This window comes from Phlebotomus papatasi, chromosome 1, assembly GCF_024763615.1.
Source record: "Phlebotomus papatasi isolate M1 chromosome 1, Ppap_2.1, whole genome shotgun sequence".
Taxonomy (NCBI): Eukaryota; Metazoa; Arthropoda; class Insecta; order Diptera; family Psychodidae; genus Phlebotomus; species Phlebotomus papatasi.
Window position 1 is genome coordinate 111,946,582 of NC_077222.1, and position 17,393 is coordinate 111,963,974.

General features: G+C 31.3%; 1 protein-coding gene across 4 annotated transcripts in view; it reads left to right on the plus strand.

Moving 5' to 3' along the window:
• LOC129798755 (phospholipid-transporting ATPase ID) overlaps window positions 1-17,393 on the plus strand; it is a 59,915-nt gene that overhangs the window by 506 nt on the left and 42,016 nt on the right. The window lies entirely within an intron of this gene.

Below are 17,393 nucleotides of genomic sequence, written 5' to 3' on the forward strand. Positions count from 1 at the left end.
GCGAATGTTTACATAATCGGCGAAATTAAAATTGCTTTTGTGCAGATGTTCTTCCATCCAAAGCCTCGTCCTTCCCACCATAAAGCGGAAGAGATGAAATGGAATAATTGGTCTCAATTATTTTCTCAAGACACACTAAAATTATTTTTGTCATTTCTACTATTTTGGGAAAATTGGGGGCTGAGTGGCGTTAAAGAGGGATCAGGTTTCGAAAAAATACTAGGTGGCTCCCCAGGGCGTGATAATACAAATAGAACACCATCCACTTCCGGTCACGACTATTTAATTTTGAGGGACATCCAGGAAGTATCGTTTTCGTGTACAGCTTCCTCAAGGGGTTTGTAATTTAGTTGGGTGGCGTACTATAGGATGATATTCTTTAGTTGCTTCTTGTGAGATTTGTGTATTGACTATTTTAGATGTATAAGCTGTGCATTTTAAAATGTATTTTATATTTCTATATTTTTAAAATGTACAACATTTTCATACAGTTTATATGGGGAAAAAAGAAAAATAACAAAATATTAGAGACCAGATTAATTTAATTAATTGAAAGTTATGCACAATAACTTATTTTGCAAGCATGTTTTTTTATCTCAATAAGAGCGACTGAGATCTAGATCTAGTCATCTCTCTCAATCTTGTAGGCAATGCCTATGTTTTTTAGGCATTTATAAACAAAAGTTATTATGTGCTGCACACGTAGCTTTCCAAGATACCGAAAAATTTTTCTAGAATATAATTTGAAGAAGGTTTACAGTTCTTAAACATAAATGCCAACGTAGTATCTTACAAATATGATAGTTATTTTTAGATTAACCATAATGCCCAACGCACAATAACTGTTTGTTTTGAAAACATGTTTTAGGTAGACATTTCAGTGAGAAGAATACAACCTAAATTTAGTCATCTTACTCACTCTCATAGGCAATTTCGAAAACATGTTTACTAAATAAAGCTTATTTTGCGTTGAAAAATTTTTTTAACGCACAATAACTTTTGTTTGTAAACATAAATTTTACGTTTTAATGAGAGTGAATGAAATCTAGAAATAATATTTATTTTTTAGCGTCCATTTTGGATCTTATAAAATGCAAAATTCATACATTGTCAACATTGATATATTTGACTGTTTCCTATCCTCTCAATCTACGCCCTTTTTGTCTTCTTTCAGAATTTCGTTTCTATCTTCCCTGCCTTTTACAATTACAGTGCCCGCTTTGTAATCCGGATGATTGGGAGACAATATGACAGATGTCCGCTTCGTAATCCGGATGGATTTTTTGAATTTGTTCAACGTCTCGCAAATATAATACAAGTTTTTTTGTAGAAATAGAATAAAAGTTTTAAAAAAGATTAAATAGACGTAATTAGAGAATTCTATGCTATTATACTTCGTTTATTAAACAAAAACATCACAGGATAATTCATTTTCATTGCTGAACACACATGCATACATGATCTCAAAATTATTTTAAATGTAACCGTCGATAACTCGTCCGGATTACGGCGATCCGGATTAGAGAGCGGGGACTGTATGCAGCACCCTACTAAATCGTCTAATCCTTATCGCTTGTCGTCTTAAGTCGTCTAACCCAGTATTACAAAAGTCGCATTTTTTGTCCCGGTCATTCCTCCATTTCTCCTATGCTATTTTCTTATATTTATATTGTGCAAGTATTTTTGTCGCATTTCTTTTTTTTTTTCAAAGAAATTTTTCCGATATTTTTCCCTTTCTCGAACGAATCCATTAGTAGCTTGTACTCATCTGAAAGTGCGTTATATCTCTCCTGAATTACCCATTCATTACTTGAATGTATTTTTAACACTAGTATTGGAACATTAGTGAACTTTGTGAACTTTCTATATACGTATTTAAATAATCTGAAATATATTAAATATCTCCCGCTTATTCCAAAACTGAACATGATCTCTTGATAAACAATGAAGAGATATCTAAAACATTCTTTAGCTGTGAGTCTTCCCATCAATTTTCATTTATATTCAATTAATCACGTATTTACTTAATTCGCTACTTGTGCTCGTGCACATCCCACATTTTCTTTCCTCAAGCAATATCATTGGCTTCTCGAGCATCTTAGAATCAATAAAATTGCGGGATTCTGTGGGAAAAACTATATAAAAAACATTTACATATATTCTTTTGTATTGTGACGTTGTATAATTCTGTGCCAAAAGTAACGTAAGAGAAGTGCAATTGCGAGAAATGCAAGTAATTCTAGTGACAAATTTCATTACGATGGGAAATGCATTAATTCAATGTCGATAGAGAGGGGAAGGAGATCTTCTTGCATCTTGAGAAAATTCACTGGAACTTCTTCGTGTCATTAGTGTGAGTGGATTTAGTTTTTTTCTCAGGAAAACTAGCGGAGAAATCAATCTCTGGTGGGGACAAATGAGCCCTTGACACCTTGCCACTGTGATGTTGAGAAAGAGATGTTGTTCTTGTTACTCACATTAAATGAAAAATTTATAATTAAAGCGATGACGCCAACACTTGTGGTTGGGAGTTGTAAGAGTTTGAACAAATGAATGGAGAAGATGATGTAATGATTGTAGCAGAGTTAGTTGTTGAAATCATGCGTGTCGAGATGCCTTTATGAGCTTTAATGCCTTATGCTTCATCGATTCTCGCATATAAACCAGAATATATCGTTATTCGTGAAAATCCTTTTAAGCAACAAGTAAAAGTGTCTTCAATTAAAAGCAAAACCGCAAGCAATCTACACTAACAGTAACGTAGAATTGATTGAAAGAAATTTTTCAGGAAATTACGTGATTTACGTTAAAAGGGGGTACTCAACGTAAATTCTTATTGATATAAACTTTAAGAAAAAAAACATAAAAATAAATAAAAGTTGTAGCGAATTTAAAGAACTTTGTAATTGCATTTCGCTTATTGCAATTGATTGAAGCCAATTAACATTAAATAAAAAAAGAAGACAGTTTTATGAAAATTTGTTCTGCGTGTCAATATTTTTGTTTTTTTTTGTTGTTCTTAACTCTTTCGCGTCCCACTTTTATTCAGCAGATGAATTCATGTAAAATTGAGTTTTTCCTAATGCTTTATGATCAAATATAATAATTCAGAGAGGAAAAAAATTTTCCATTGCGTGAAAACTCGGAAAAATCCCGGGTCATATATGACCCTGTTGTCCTCAAGGGAAGTGTATTTACCATTTTCAAAAACTATATTACGGGCTTTCTGAGAGTTTTTTTGTTTGAAGTTGTTAATTTGGCCAAAACCATGGCAAACTAGATTGCTTTGATGAACACTGTACTCCTGGTGTTCAAGGAATCTTCCTGGAAATCCCTTGAACAGTCACTGTCACAATATTTTGAGTGGTATTTGGCAAAAATAAACTTATCCACATATTTATTCACACATAATACAATTGCACAATATGAGACGCTTGCAGAATACTCTAAAATATTGCAAAATATATTATAATTCATCAGATATAAGATGAAATGTCCAGGAGAAAGATGTCCCACCTGCATTTCACAAAGAAAAACAATGTCCCAACTACATTTCGCTATAGGTTTGGGACGAAAACACTGTTACCCTTGGGGACTATAGGGTCATATATGACCCGGAAAATTCTACACGCTTTTCTGGAAAATTGAGAGTAGTTTATTATATCAAAATATGCAATATACAATCTTTGGATATTCTATTTTGTGTTTCTAAAGAACTTTTTGCTGAAAACAATAAATTAATATAAAAAATTTTGAAAAAGAAAAGTCATTTCACAAAGTTCGAAATTAGTGATTTTTGATCTCAAATATTTTCTTTTCCTGAATATCTGGAGTCTCGAGAAAATTAGCCAAGAATCTTACATCCTTCTATTATGATGTCGTGCACAAACCGATAGATTTTAATCAATGTAAATAGTCAAAAAAAAAATGTTTTTTCCCCGGGTCATATATGACCCTAATGACGCGAAAGAGTTAAAGGATTATAGCTTATGTTACGCGCGACTCCATTAGTAAATTTTTTAATGTCTGGGCCATTAGGATCTAGCAAAAATTATTAACATAAATCTTATAGGTTATTTACACTGCACTCGTTATACTGAAGAAAAAAAATGAATAATTTCCATTGGATAATAAGTTTTTCTCTGGCGATTCTTCAGTGCTAATTGATGATTCACCATCTTTTGCTTATGTTGTTTTTAAATCCCACTCCCTCTCTTGTCACAAAGCGAGTTTCTTCCTTGAAGAATGTGACAAACACTTCACGAGTTCATGTGCACTTGTGGCTTAAATACCGTTTTCATTCTGGTGGCCAAGGAGAGGCCCATATGTTGTGAAACATCCAACAGTTTTGTTGAACACCGGCGTGCAAATACGCCGAGATTCCGCTGCTTTGCGACGTGGATTCACTACCAATTGGATGTATTTAGTAGGCAAAACATTTGTTTTGTTGCCTCTAATCAAAAAAAAAGGTGGATGTGCGACTTTGAACAAACATTACCAGCTGAGTTCACCATTCATTTAATTTAATATCTCACACACACACCTTTTAGCATGGGCCTCTTCTCTTGGAGGTTGCTTCGTCAGCAATCAATTTATTCTCCTTAGTTTCTGTCTTTTGTGAATGTCTTAAAAGTGAATGGTGCAAACCTGATTTTTCATTTTTCAATGGTTTATCATCTTCTGATGTAACTCAATTGATTTTTGGAATTTAAGTCACGTGTCACATCTCAGATGTCTTTCCATTTAGCGTCTATTTTTATGACTTTTCATCGGTGAATTACGAGGAGAAGAGATACCGAAATTCATGCAGAGTTGAAATGCAAATCATTTCTCTTAAATATTAAAATGTTAAACATAAAATTCTTCACTCTCTCTTGTCTTGATTGTTTTGCTGCTTTTGTTGATTCCAAAGTAAGTTGAGGTATTCAGAATTCTATTAGACATTGTCAGCCATATTAAAAGTAATTCCTTCCCATTGGTTCTTAACCCTTTAAAGACGATAGGGTCAAAATTTAGGGGTCAGACAAAATAATTTTTTCTGACTTTAGACCAAAACATAACTTTAGATTACCGTAAGAAGAATTTTGTTTTTGGGTCATCGGTGCACCAATCGTCCTTAAAGAGTTAATTCATCTGTGTACGTAAATCCAGTAAATGGGGATTGCGACTGATTGCGAATCAGTCATATAACCATTGTATCCTATGTTTTTCTAAAAAAAAAAAATAGATCTTTTAACTGATGCGATAATGGGAGTCGGATACCTTTTAATTGGGGCAGCTTTGAAATTGGGCCTTTTCTCCTATTTTTAAATGAAACTGGACCATGATATAATTTAGCTTCACAAACAAATTGTGAAGCTAAATTACTATGTCTTAATTCTATTTAAAAATACGAGAAAAAAACTCAATTTAAAGCTGCTCCATTTCAAAGGCGCCCCACTTCCCTGTAGTACTTTTGAGGTGCAGAGTCTTAGTCATGAGTTCGAGCATTTTTCAAAGCATGAGACGCCGCTTTACCACCCCTTTTTTTAACCACAAGTTAAGTTGAGTTGTTTCTTAATTAAAGTTGTTTATTTCATTTTAGTTACCTGTTTTTAAGCAGTGTTTTCTGGTACAATCATCTGAAAACGAAATATCCACACTAATCTCTCATCTAAAATTATCCCATCTTCAATTTAGTTCAAAAGATTTATCTCTGAATGACTCTTAACAACATTTGGAATTCATTGTGAGACACTGTTGCGTGCTTTATGGCCTTAAGTATTTGACTAGTATTTCAAGAGAAGAGACACGAAAGTAGATGATTGTTTTACAATGAATATTTTTCCATTTATAAAAATGTCTCATATGAAAAGATTTTAGGTAAAAAAGCCATTTATGGATTTAAAATAATACTGGTACAAGTTTGCACAATTCCTCAATGTCTTTCGGCATTGTCCGTACACAACTACAATTCATCAGGGACATTTGATTGTCAAATGGGCTTCATAAAGAAGATAGAGCAGAAAAATGATGTCACAAGTTGTTTGGTGACAGAGCAATAATTGAGGGAGTCTATTACCATAAAACGTATCTGTTTCGATGATACACTGAGAATAATTCGGCTGAAAAATGCATAAATTGGGGTTGGTTTAAACGCCAAAAATATGGGTTTCAAAATCCGAACGTGTTATACGACTATAAGAAAAACAGGAATTAACTGTTGAAATCTCGAAAGTAGGGGGAGGTGGGGCTACTTTGAGCTGTGGGGCTACATTTTTATACGATTTTTCGCCCATTTTTAAATGAAGATGGACTTTACAAATATTTTATTTACATCCACAATTGTTTTGTCTATCCGAATTAGATCTAGTTAAAACCCAGTTCCCTTTACAAATATGCGAAAAGGTCGTATAACAATGTAGCCCCACAACTCAAAGTAGTCCCATCTCCCCCTAATTAGATAGATAGATAGAGATTCAGATACAGATAGAGTCATTCAGGGATATTAATTGCACATGCCGTTTTTTATATATTTTAAAGAACATCAAGATTAGCGTTAAACCTTTGATTTGATTCGTGCTAAACCCTTTAAAAAACAGATTGCTCACAAGTGATCGGAAAAAATAATTTTTCGGATTAAATAATTTTTTGATTATACTGAAAAAAGAAGATTTAGTAAACTATTTTTCTTTTGTCTTCGGGACCCATATCTAAAGCAATTCATATATAAAATATAAACATAAGTCTTGTATTAGCATCAAATTTTAACGTATAATTAATGGATTCTTGTATTATTTTTGGTGTAAGTATAATCCTCATTTTTACACGTAATTTTAAACACCATCGACCAAACAATTTTTCTCAGCGTGTATGAAAGGGGGTGACAGGGAACATCACAGGTGGAAATGGTTTTTAATACCATTTGTTTAGGGAGACCCTTTCTCCCACAATTTATGTCCTGAAATCGATTGAATATCGTTAAATTTTTCACCGTGATCAACAATTGTGGGAAAAACTGATTGTATCTGCATCATCATCATTGTACTGTAGATGCGATTAATGAATTGGAAAGTTATAGTGATTTATTGATTTTAATATAATTTTTCTCAATTGCTAAATGAAAACTAACTCTTCAATAACAATTTGTCGCAATATCGCATTATTATTCCAATGAAGACTCTAAGAGTGAACCTGTTGATTTTAATTCTTTCTTTCAACTTTATAAGGTCTTTTATTTTCTCGACAAGTCAGTAAAACACGAAAGTGAATTTGAAAAAGACAAAAACAATTAAATGTATTCAACTCAAAAACCTTCAGCTGTTTTTTTGGACACAATAACAATGGAAGAAAAACGTGACTATGGCGTGTTTTTTAAAGTACCTTCTGTAATTTACTTAATTTTTTATCAGCGTGCAATAAAAAAAATGGCAGAAAACTGACACATTTTGAGTAATAGTCATATTTTTAATTATAGTTTTGTTTAAAGAACTTTCAGAAACTGAGGATTTTAATGTTTGTCTGTTAAGTCAGTAAGATTACTTATTGGTACCATGGTACCATGGCAATAAGTTTACTTATTGCCATGGTTGATAAGATAGGATAAGTTCTACAATAAAAAAAATGCGTCATTTTTTTGGGAAGAATAAAAATAATGAATTTGAGATTATATTTTTTTATTGCACAAATTCCACAGAGAGAAGTATATTAGTGATGGAGAAAGTAATAGAACCCCCTTCAAAGCTTCCTTTGTTATCGTTTATGAGTTTTTTTTATTCCAGTTCGTTGAAAGAACTTTGATATAATGTTTAAATATCATGTATTTTAAATAATTTTTTACAAAACTATTTCAAGTAAATTGAAATAACTGTTTTAACTACCAAATTTTGAAATTGTATAAAATGTTGTGTTTTTTCGCCTGTGTTTTACTAGTTTAGAAGAACTCCAACACTTTATATTGCTTTCTAAACTTTAGCAACTCTTTTATAATTTTTAAATCAGCAATATAGTTTGCAATGAATTATTTAAATTACTCTACTGTTCTTTTTTGTGTAAATCTACTGTTTGAAATAAGATTATGTGTAATAAAGTAAAAAATTTTGGGCTACTTTACAGTGATTTTCATTGTAAAATTTTACATAAACATGTAATCGTGTGTATTGTTATACATTTTTGTAATCTGTACACATTTTGTCTGGAAACTGTGTAATGTTACACGAAAGATATAACAAAATCTACATAACTGTGTAATCGTAATCATTCGAAGTTGATTACATAGTTTACCATGACATAAAATTTAAATTACACATTTTCAGATAACGCGTTTTGCTATAATTCATATTTGAGTAAAATTACAAGAATAATCGTGGTAAAAAAGCAAACCAACGATGATCCTTGTAATCTTTTTTTAGAGTGTACGTAGTAGAATTTTAGATTTGTAATGTACAAAAAAAATTACATAAAAACGAAAGTCTTGTGCGAGGATATTTCAATGAATAGGAGTCTAACGAAAATATGAATCACAGGAAAACGAAGAAAAAGCTAAAGGAAATTTAATTGGAAGAAAAATAAACAAAAAAATGGGAGTGTTTGTAATTCGTTGAAAAATGACACAATCAATCATTTATCTGGGCTGATCTTGAGGATTAATGGATTTCTCTAAAAGAGAGAACTGGGTGGTTGAATTGTGCCCTGCTTCATGAGTAATATATTTTATGACGAAGGTGGAAAGAAAAAAAAACTACTCATTTTATATCACGAAGTTGCAGAAAAAAAGTGGGAATACATATTCATCAAAGTTTAATCGTAATAATTAAGTGATTCTTACTATGTTGATGAATCAATGTTGATTCCATAGTATGTTACATTAACCATTCATTATTATTTATTGAAGTTACTCAATGTCAAGTTCTACTCGCGCACGAAATCGACGTTGGTGCTTGGGAGAAAACCCCATCGAAGGCCTGTCTGTATAATTTTGTTCTTATTGATTATTTCACGAATTCTAATGAAAGTTGAAAAGCGAATATATGTATATCCTCCTCACATTGTACCAACCACATTTGTATACATAAGTCTAGAAGTCCAAGGATGAGAGAGCTATGAGTTTGCGAAATGTTGTGAGAGATTTTGTGATTGAGGAGGATATAAGAAATATAAAAATCGCTGAAATCGATTGATTATACAAAAAAAAGACTAAAAGACAGAATTCTATATCTTGCAATATTATGTCCAAATAAGGGCCTCTGGGTTTCTATTTGAATATCATTCTCCTTTTAAAGGTGTGTAAGAGGAAATGCTTATAGGAATAAGCATGAATTAGAAAATTAACTAACAATTTCCTTACAATAGCACTGTGCGGCACGTTATGGGTGTTTGAGTCGAGAGTGCCAAAACTTGTTAAAGGGTTATTTTAAGGATCTCAAATCTGAAATCTGTTTGTCGCGATTTCGTCTAATTTTTTTTTTAAATAAGCATTTTTAATTTTTTGATGTAATTTTTTGTCAACTCTCGTCCTCTGAAATCTATAATATCTAATAAAAAAATCGCAGTGTTCGGTGCTACCCCGTGTTCGGTGGTGCCCCAGTTCTCCCTATATGGCATCTGTCGTCAATAAGCATCTGCGATTTTTGTACCACCTTCTAAAAACTAAACCGTTCTTTTTCGAAAATATTTTTGAGAATACCTTCCGAATATTTAAGGATAAATTTAACGAGCCTCAGTGGTTAAAGCTCTATTTTCTAATGTAAAAATTTTGGGTTATATTCTTATTTTCAGCCTATGCCACCGCAAAATATAAATTATCAAATACAAACATATAGAATTGTATCAGATAGAAGATTTCCAAAACTTAGTGCTAGAAGGATTTTATTACCATCAAATCCCACAACGAATTATGTTAAAAATTAAAATATTTCTCTAAAAGCCTCTCCAGAATTGGTTGACCAATTCTTTTTTCTCAAGTATAATTCGAAACAAACTAACAAATCAAATGAGTACGATTAAATAATTTAATTTCCTCAAAAGTTTTAAAATTGAAGTTCCAATACTTTGCAGAATCAATTTGATCAATTTTTCTTAATCCCTCGCCGCGTGTTGCCATATCAGTGAGAGGTAGTAAATCTGGTGATAGTAATAGGCAGTTTAGGAAACATGTTTACAAAACAAAAGTTTTTCTGTGTACAACATGAAAGAAAAATTTGATTAGAATTTTGTTGTAGTTTACATAGAATGAATTAGATGAATTAAAGTCGTTTGCAAACTCTGCGAGCTCGTGTCATGAATTGTTTCTTGGATTGCCTAATACTTTTATATTCTGAATCATTTTTGTCAATCTAATAAAATTAATGTGAAAAGAGCCTTCAGAGAACAGAATTGACAGCACTTGTTCGAGTAATCTGCGAAATATTTTTCACATTACAATCACTTTGTTTGTAATCCTTATCCAAGATTGAGAGACAAACTCGAGAGGTTAAAGAATATATTATAGATCGGCAGTTCATGGATTAATGTAGCTGGTTGAGAAGCCTTGAACTGCCGATTTAGACCCAATAATGAGGGAGGGCTGTGGGGGGCGGGTGAAATAGATGAGGAATTAATTAAATGGAAAAAGCGTAAAGTGACATAGAAAGCTTTTTTATCGTTCAAACTCCCATAAACATTTCCTCTTCTTATGTTTATTGGAAGATGACACGAGATATAGAACATTCTTTTTTGCGCCTTTCTAATTGTCCCATTAAATCTTTTCCAAATAGCACTTCTTGTGATATCATTATCCACGATTTCGAAAAAAAACCTCTTTTGTTTATATTTTTAGTTAATGAAAAACTATATTGTACAAAAGTTCAGTGTGAGTATGTAAATAATTCATTGAAGCACAATTTCCGTCCCAATAAACAAAGAAAATAGTCAGTTTGATTATTATTAATTTTCTTTCTCCAACCTCCTTGGGAATGCTCATACAATGCGAACTACAAAATTATTAAATATCAAGGACGTGACGAATTACGCATATTTGAGAGAAGCGAGAAAAATGCTTGTATGGCGTAAAATAAATAATGCACAAATATTAGTTAGTAAGGAGAATAGAATGGAGAAATATGCTCAGTCATAGATTCGGATATGTTGCCCAATACAATGTGAAGAATAAGAAGACGCAAAAATGAGGCACCATAATAAAATCCATTTCAACTTTAGTTCTTAAATAAGTTTATGCGTTGTAGTAAAATCCTCTAAATGATTATTGCCCTAGACTGTGGATCTTTCTAGGCTAAGGTCATCCTCGGAAACCATTCGGAGAAACTTGGGAGATTATAATTGCAAGAAATATCCGATGGTGTAATTAAAATGATAAATAATCTGGTTTATCAGATCAGGTGTGTCGCCAAATCTTCACTAATGTTGCTCGTGATTGCAGAATAAATGAATCTGAGACACACCTTTTCCACCTATAATTTCAGCTTTAGAGCTTCACGTCTTTCCAAAGTCCAGCTCTAGGGTTTTCTTACTTTTTGGGTTAATCAAATATTGCGAAGAATATTCTATATAAGTAAATTGAATTAACAAATGACTATTAACCAAATAGTAAACTGAGTAATTTAACAATGAAACTTAATTACTTTGCTTATCTGATAGATAGCAAGAAATTAATATGTGAAAGAAGAGAAATAGTTTTTAAATTTCATTTTGTCAATTAAAAAAATATATTAGAATTAAAATTTAAAGGCGTCTGTGATTGACTATATGAAAAGCCTATACGAGAAATTTAGTAGTAATAAACACGAGGTAGTTGTAAATACTATAATTTTTTAATTAGATGTTAGACTTTAGAAGACGAGACCTATGTATATGAATATGAATTCAGAGATACTACAGAAATCCTTGCTCACTGAAGAAATGGTCGACATAAATCCAAAAGAAGTGTTGTTATAAAAATCAGTGTTTACAATTACCCCAGGTTTACTACTGCCCCAGATGTGCTATTACTAATAGTATTGAAAATTATTGTAACCATTACTGAATAAAATAGGATTAGGTGATGCTTTTAAGGCTTAGGTTTCGTACCATTTCGATTTTTTATGTTATTAAATGAATTTAACCCATGACAATATATATTTTTATAGTTATTCTTATAGTGGTGAGAATCCTTGAAAATTTCTACATCGTTATAAATTATTGAAATGATCAAGAACTTTCAAGCTACGCAGAAATCATCCCTAACCTCGTAATGAGTTTCGCATTACCGCGTTCGATTTTCTTATGGTCAATGTTTGCAAGGAAAAATGAACATAGAGTGTGGGTGGCAAAATTAAGCCATGGGACAAAAAATCTCTCGTGTGTCATTATCATGAGTGGAAGAGACGGTCTGTGAAAACTCCCCATGGAAAGAGAATATAAATGTCCCTATTGCATTTTGCCTACATCTAAAATGTACTCGAGAATTTTGAAAATGAATGCTTTTCAGAAAATAGAAAAGTCCTCCACTGTTATTAATATAATAATACAGAGTAAAAAAAATTTAACAATATTTACGTTTAATTACAAAAGGTTATAGAAAAGAGCCATTACAGTTTGTTGATTAAACGTTTTTAGTTTTAATAAATTTTTATGTAACATTAAAATTAATTTGTTGCAAAACTGAATCAACGAATCACTGTACATTTTTTACTCTGTGGTTAGACTTATACTTGAAGCAATCCTGACACGTGTCCTTTGGGGTCAGAATGTTCTCCATAACTAAGGCAAAGGGTGTGTTTGTGTTGTGAAAATAATTTTGTGGATTTTGTGATTTGATGTGGTTGGAAGGAGAGGAAAAGCACAAAATGGACTGAATATAAAGGATTTGTGGCATGCAATCGATAAAGAAGGAGTCTATTTGGGCCGTCTGATGGGGTCATACATAATAAAATTTTACATAATAATGGTCTGATGTGGCCAGAACAGTTGATATGTATAATTTATTCAAATTAACAATTTTGTCCATAACATTTTGAGGTCTCAAGTACCACCTCCCTTCATAGTTTATTTTCTTCTCAAAATGTTTATTTTGCCGATTATATTTTTTGAACACTTTGGTGTAAGACAAAAATCACTCTATAAGATTCGCACTTCGCGTGTAAGGATTCTGTATTCTTGAACAAAAAAAATTTATTTTGTTATGAGTCACAAGAAAAATCAGAAAGAATTCTTAGAAGGTATAGAACATCGAAACCACAAATGAGAATGAGACACTTCCGCCTTCGTGTTTATTTTATTTCTTTTTGATAAGGTTATTCAGCGTCATAAACACCCCTATATCAGTCCTTGAAGTGAAAAGTTTTATAAGAGTGGACTACTTCATAATTATTTTAGTTGTTGTGCATTTTGTGTTTTGTGCAAAATTATTGCATCGATTCTAATCGTTAGACTTTCCATATAAATTTATTTTAGTGTGTGTACTATGTCATACTTTGTTATTTGTATTTTCTGTATATAAATAAATAATAATACACATTTTACATAAAGGATCGTGAGATAGTTTTTTGCACAAAAAATGTCTGCGACAACCCTGGAGATACAAAGTTTTTAGTTTATCCCTCTTAAAGCTTCTATATATACATTTTAAGGGAAATTGACGCCAAATTTAGCATATTGTAACAAATCACTGCTGAGTCGAAAAATATTTACTTACAAATGTTAAATTTTGAAGAAAATATCTCAAAGTGTAGAGACTGCTAAAGGGATGGTAAAAAGCGATAAATAAAACTGCCCCGCGTTCCCTTAAATGTAATTGCATTCATCTGTTTGTCCATGACATATTTAGATGTAGTATGAGGTATTTTTCATGGAAATATGAATTCTTCGACGCGTCAAATATATTAATTTAATGTATTCGCTAAACATCCAAGTTACTCAGGCTCAAAAATAAATAATCATTCATGTATATGTAAGGTAAATAAATTAATATGTGTAGGCATTTTTGTTAATTGATGCCTATTAGCGCAATTAGTTCATCTAATTAAATAACCATTTTCGTTGAATTTGCGTCTTAAAATGGTGTTTTAAACTAATTGAATTAAAAGCATTCCATGGATTTTGCATAGGATATGCTATATGTCAATAGTGTTTTTTGGGGAAATTCCTCCTTTGGAGAGTAAATTGTGGGAAAACGGGCGGGAAATTGGAGATAATTGAGAAGGTGGTACTAAATGAAAATTGTACAATGTCTGAAGAAAATATCTCAATAACAAACCACCTCATTTTCAATAAAGAAACTCTATGATTTTATGTTCGGAGGTAGTATTTTGAGGCGTTAAACGTAGACCATAATTTTATGGTTTTCAGGTGCTTCTGTTAATAAAAAAAACACGCGATCGGAAAAATTGAACAATTTGAAGGAGACAAAGGTGAAAATGATTGAAAGATTATATTAAAACATTAGATTTTATTGTTCAAAGGGCAGGGCGGTAATGCATCTCAGTTTTGTGAAGTATTCGATCACGTGATTTACGTGGTATATGCTCAAATTTTAAATTTACATTTTTTTTTAAATGAGTCAAAATAGATTACAGTCTTTTAACATTTAACAGGTAAACAAGAAATAACACTCAATAAATAGCTATATGCCACTTTTTTACGTCTATCGGTTATTAGTGTTACTAATAAATTAGAAAACTACGGATTGCGAGGATATGCCAAATCTTGGGTCACCGAGGGTTAAAGGCTCTGTAGAGTTTCAGCAATAAATGAAGACTGTAATTTCGTAATAGTTTTTTCTCTTCAATTAAGAAATACGATTCACTTTTTTCTATATTTTTCATTTCTCACAATCATGATTTTACTTGGTTTTGGAAAGAAACATTACTCAACGGCCTAATTGCATAACTAAACACCTCTATTTTAAATACATTTTATTGTATTACCAATGGACTAAATTAAATGTTTTAGAATTGCTCTTGCTTAGTATTCTCGCTCCCAATTGTGGATCATTGACATGCGGTGTCGGGAAAATAAGAAAAAAAAAGAAAATGAGCTAATGTGAATCACTTATGAACATTTCGACAGTTCCAAAATAAGGGTGTGTGATGAATGAAACAATATATCTAGATAGTTTGTGGGTGAGCACAAATCGATTTATCATTAAAGGGCTTTCTTTTCAGGGTGGTGATAAAAGGCAGATATACAAAAACTATCTGGAGCGATAAAAAGAGAGAAAATGTCGTTTTCTGACATTATTAAAGAAGACGCCAAAAAGGCTCATTATTATGGGAAAGAAATTTTGGTAGGGGGGATCTTTCCTCAATATACCTTGAATGCCCTTTTATTGCTCGAACACTTACGAAAGTTCTATGTTTTATCGCTAAATTGCTAGAATAATATTATGTTGACAAACGTCAAACGATTAGAGATCGAGCTTTGGGTTTTACAATAAGCAACGATTTGTGTTATAATACAGTGGCGACATTTTAAATAAGACACCTTAGCGATTTGCCTTTTGATGTTTTATGATACATGATCAATATTTATATTCAATTCTGCTTTAGTTTTTAAAACATTTAATGCCTATTGTAATTAAAAATGATATTTTTTTAAAATTTGTATCTGTTAAAATTATGCGTTTTTATCATTTTATGAGCCAAGAGGATCTAGTCTAGGATCTCAATCCTGTTGAATTTAAACGAAAAAGTTCACCGCAGGATAAATCGCTCGAATGTGATTCATTTGGAATAGTTTTAAGTAGATATCCAGACCATATGAAATGTAATCAGATTAAAATTGTTCCAAATATTGATTTTCTTAACCCTTTAACGACGAGACAGTTTTCGCGGAACGAAAATCAGCAATAAAAGTGAAACCTATGAACAAAACCAGTAAAAGGTCTTATATCTGGCCTTCGAAAAGCCAACAGTATCTGATTTGGTGTATTTTTTGTCTCTATGAACGATAGGTACAAAGATAGCCTAAAAATTTAAATAATTTTTTTGACAATACTAATGAATGATAATTTTTAATTTAATGAAAAATAATATGTTTGAGTATTGTAGTTTCTTTTCCCAAAACGGTTTTCCTTAAAAAAATTGGAAGTATTAAAAATATTTAAAATTAATTTACATTATGAGAATTTAAAAATTCGTCATTTTTAGCTCAAAAATTTACTATATAGCAAATAGCTGGAGACTTCCAAAAAATATCCTAGATTCCTTCAACCTTCTATTTTGCAATTGCGTACAAACATAAGGAAAAAATAAGTTTAGGTAGTCAGGAAAAATTATTTATAATATAATAATTTATATTTAGATATAAGATATAATAATATATTTATATTTAGATATAAGTAAGATATAAGTAATATTACGTGATTTCTTCAATCTTAAAAGAAGTATTTAAATTTCATATCTCAAAGGATACTGAAAGAGTGTCAATCAGGCATTACACATGTCATAAAGTGTCTATAGGTGTTCCTTTCACCTAATTGAAGTCACAATGTGTTCCTGATGACCTCTACATACTAGAGAAATTTATGTCCATATTAAAAAATTTTTCCTCACAAGCATAGGGAATTTGGTTCAATGGATATACATTTTTTCCATTAAGAAGTTACGTGTGTCAAAAACACTGAAAAAAGCATATTCTCTCTATTTTTTTATTATAAAAATTTATATAATTCAAACCCTTAAGACTTAAGGATGTAAAATTACAACATTTAAAATTTAAACTATATTTTCTGAAATGTTCATATTTTTTTTTTAATAATAGACCTTACAGGGTAAGGGTTTAACCCTTTAAGGTCGAGAGGATAATAAGTCACTTTTTTATAACTTTAGAACAAAACATAATTTAAGATGAACACAGTTAGGTCAGTAGTGGGGAAGCAATCGTCCTTAAAGAGTTAATTTTATACGAATGAGGGTACTTATAACCCCATTTACAGTTAAAAGTCAATAGGTGTGGCATGTCCTGGTGGGAGTACCATATTATTGCCTTATTAAACATTGAAAAGGTAAAATATTCAAGTTTCATTGTACATAATTCTTGAAGTGGACGTCTATATCCTTGCGAAATATTGAATTAAAAAAAAGTTAAAACTTTTATAAATATTTATGCTAAAGTATCCAACTTCTAAAATTCGAGAATTTTGCAAAATCTTTTAGGTTTCATCTACTATTAATTTTAGTGTTTTGGGCTAAACTATGAAATTTGAGTGATTATTGGAAGGTGAAAGTGATTTTTAGTAAGATAATACAGTTATATTGCTCGATATTGTTCAATATTTTAATACTACCATTTATCTCCTTCAATTAAAGCGCAATCGTATCAGTTAACCTTTAATTAAATCTATTCTTAACCCTTGTAGAAAATTACAATAAGCTCAATATTTTAACGAAAAATTCATAGAAGTGTGAAGGATTTTTAGCTTAGAAAAAGTTAGAAAAAGA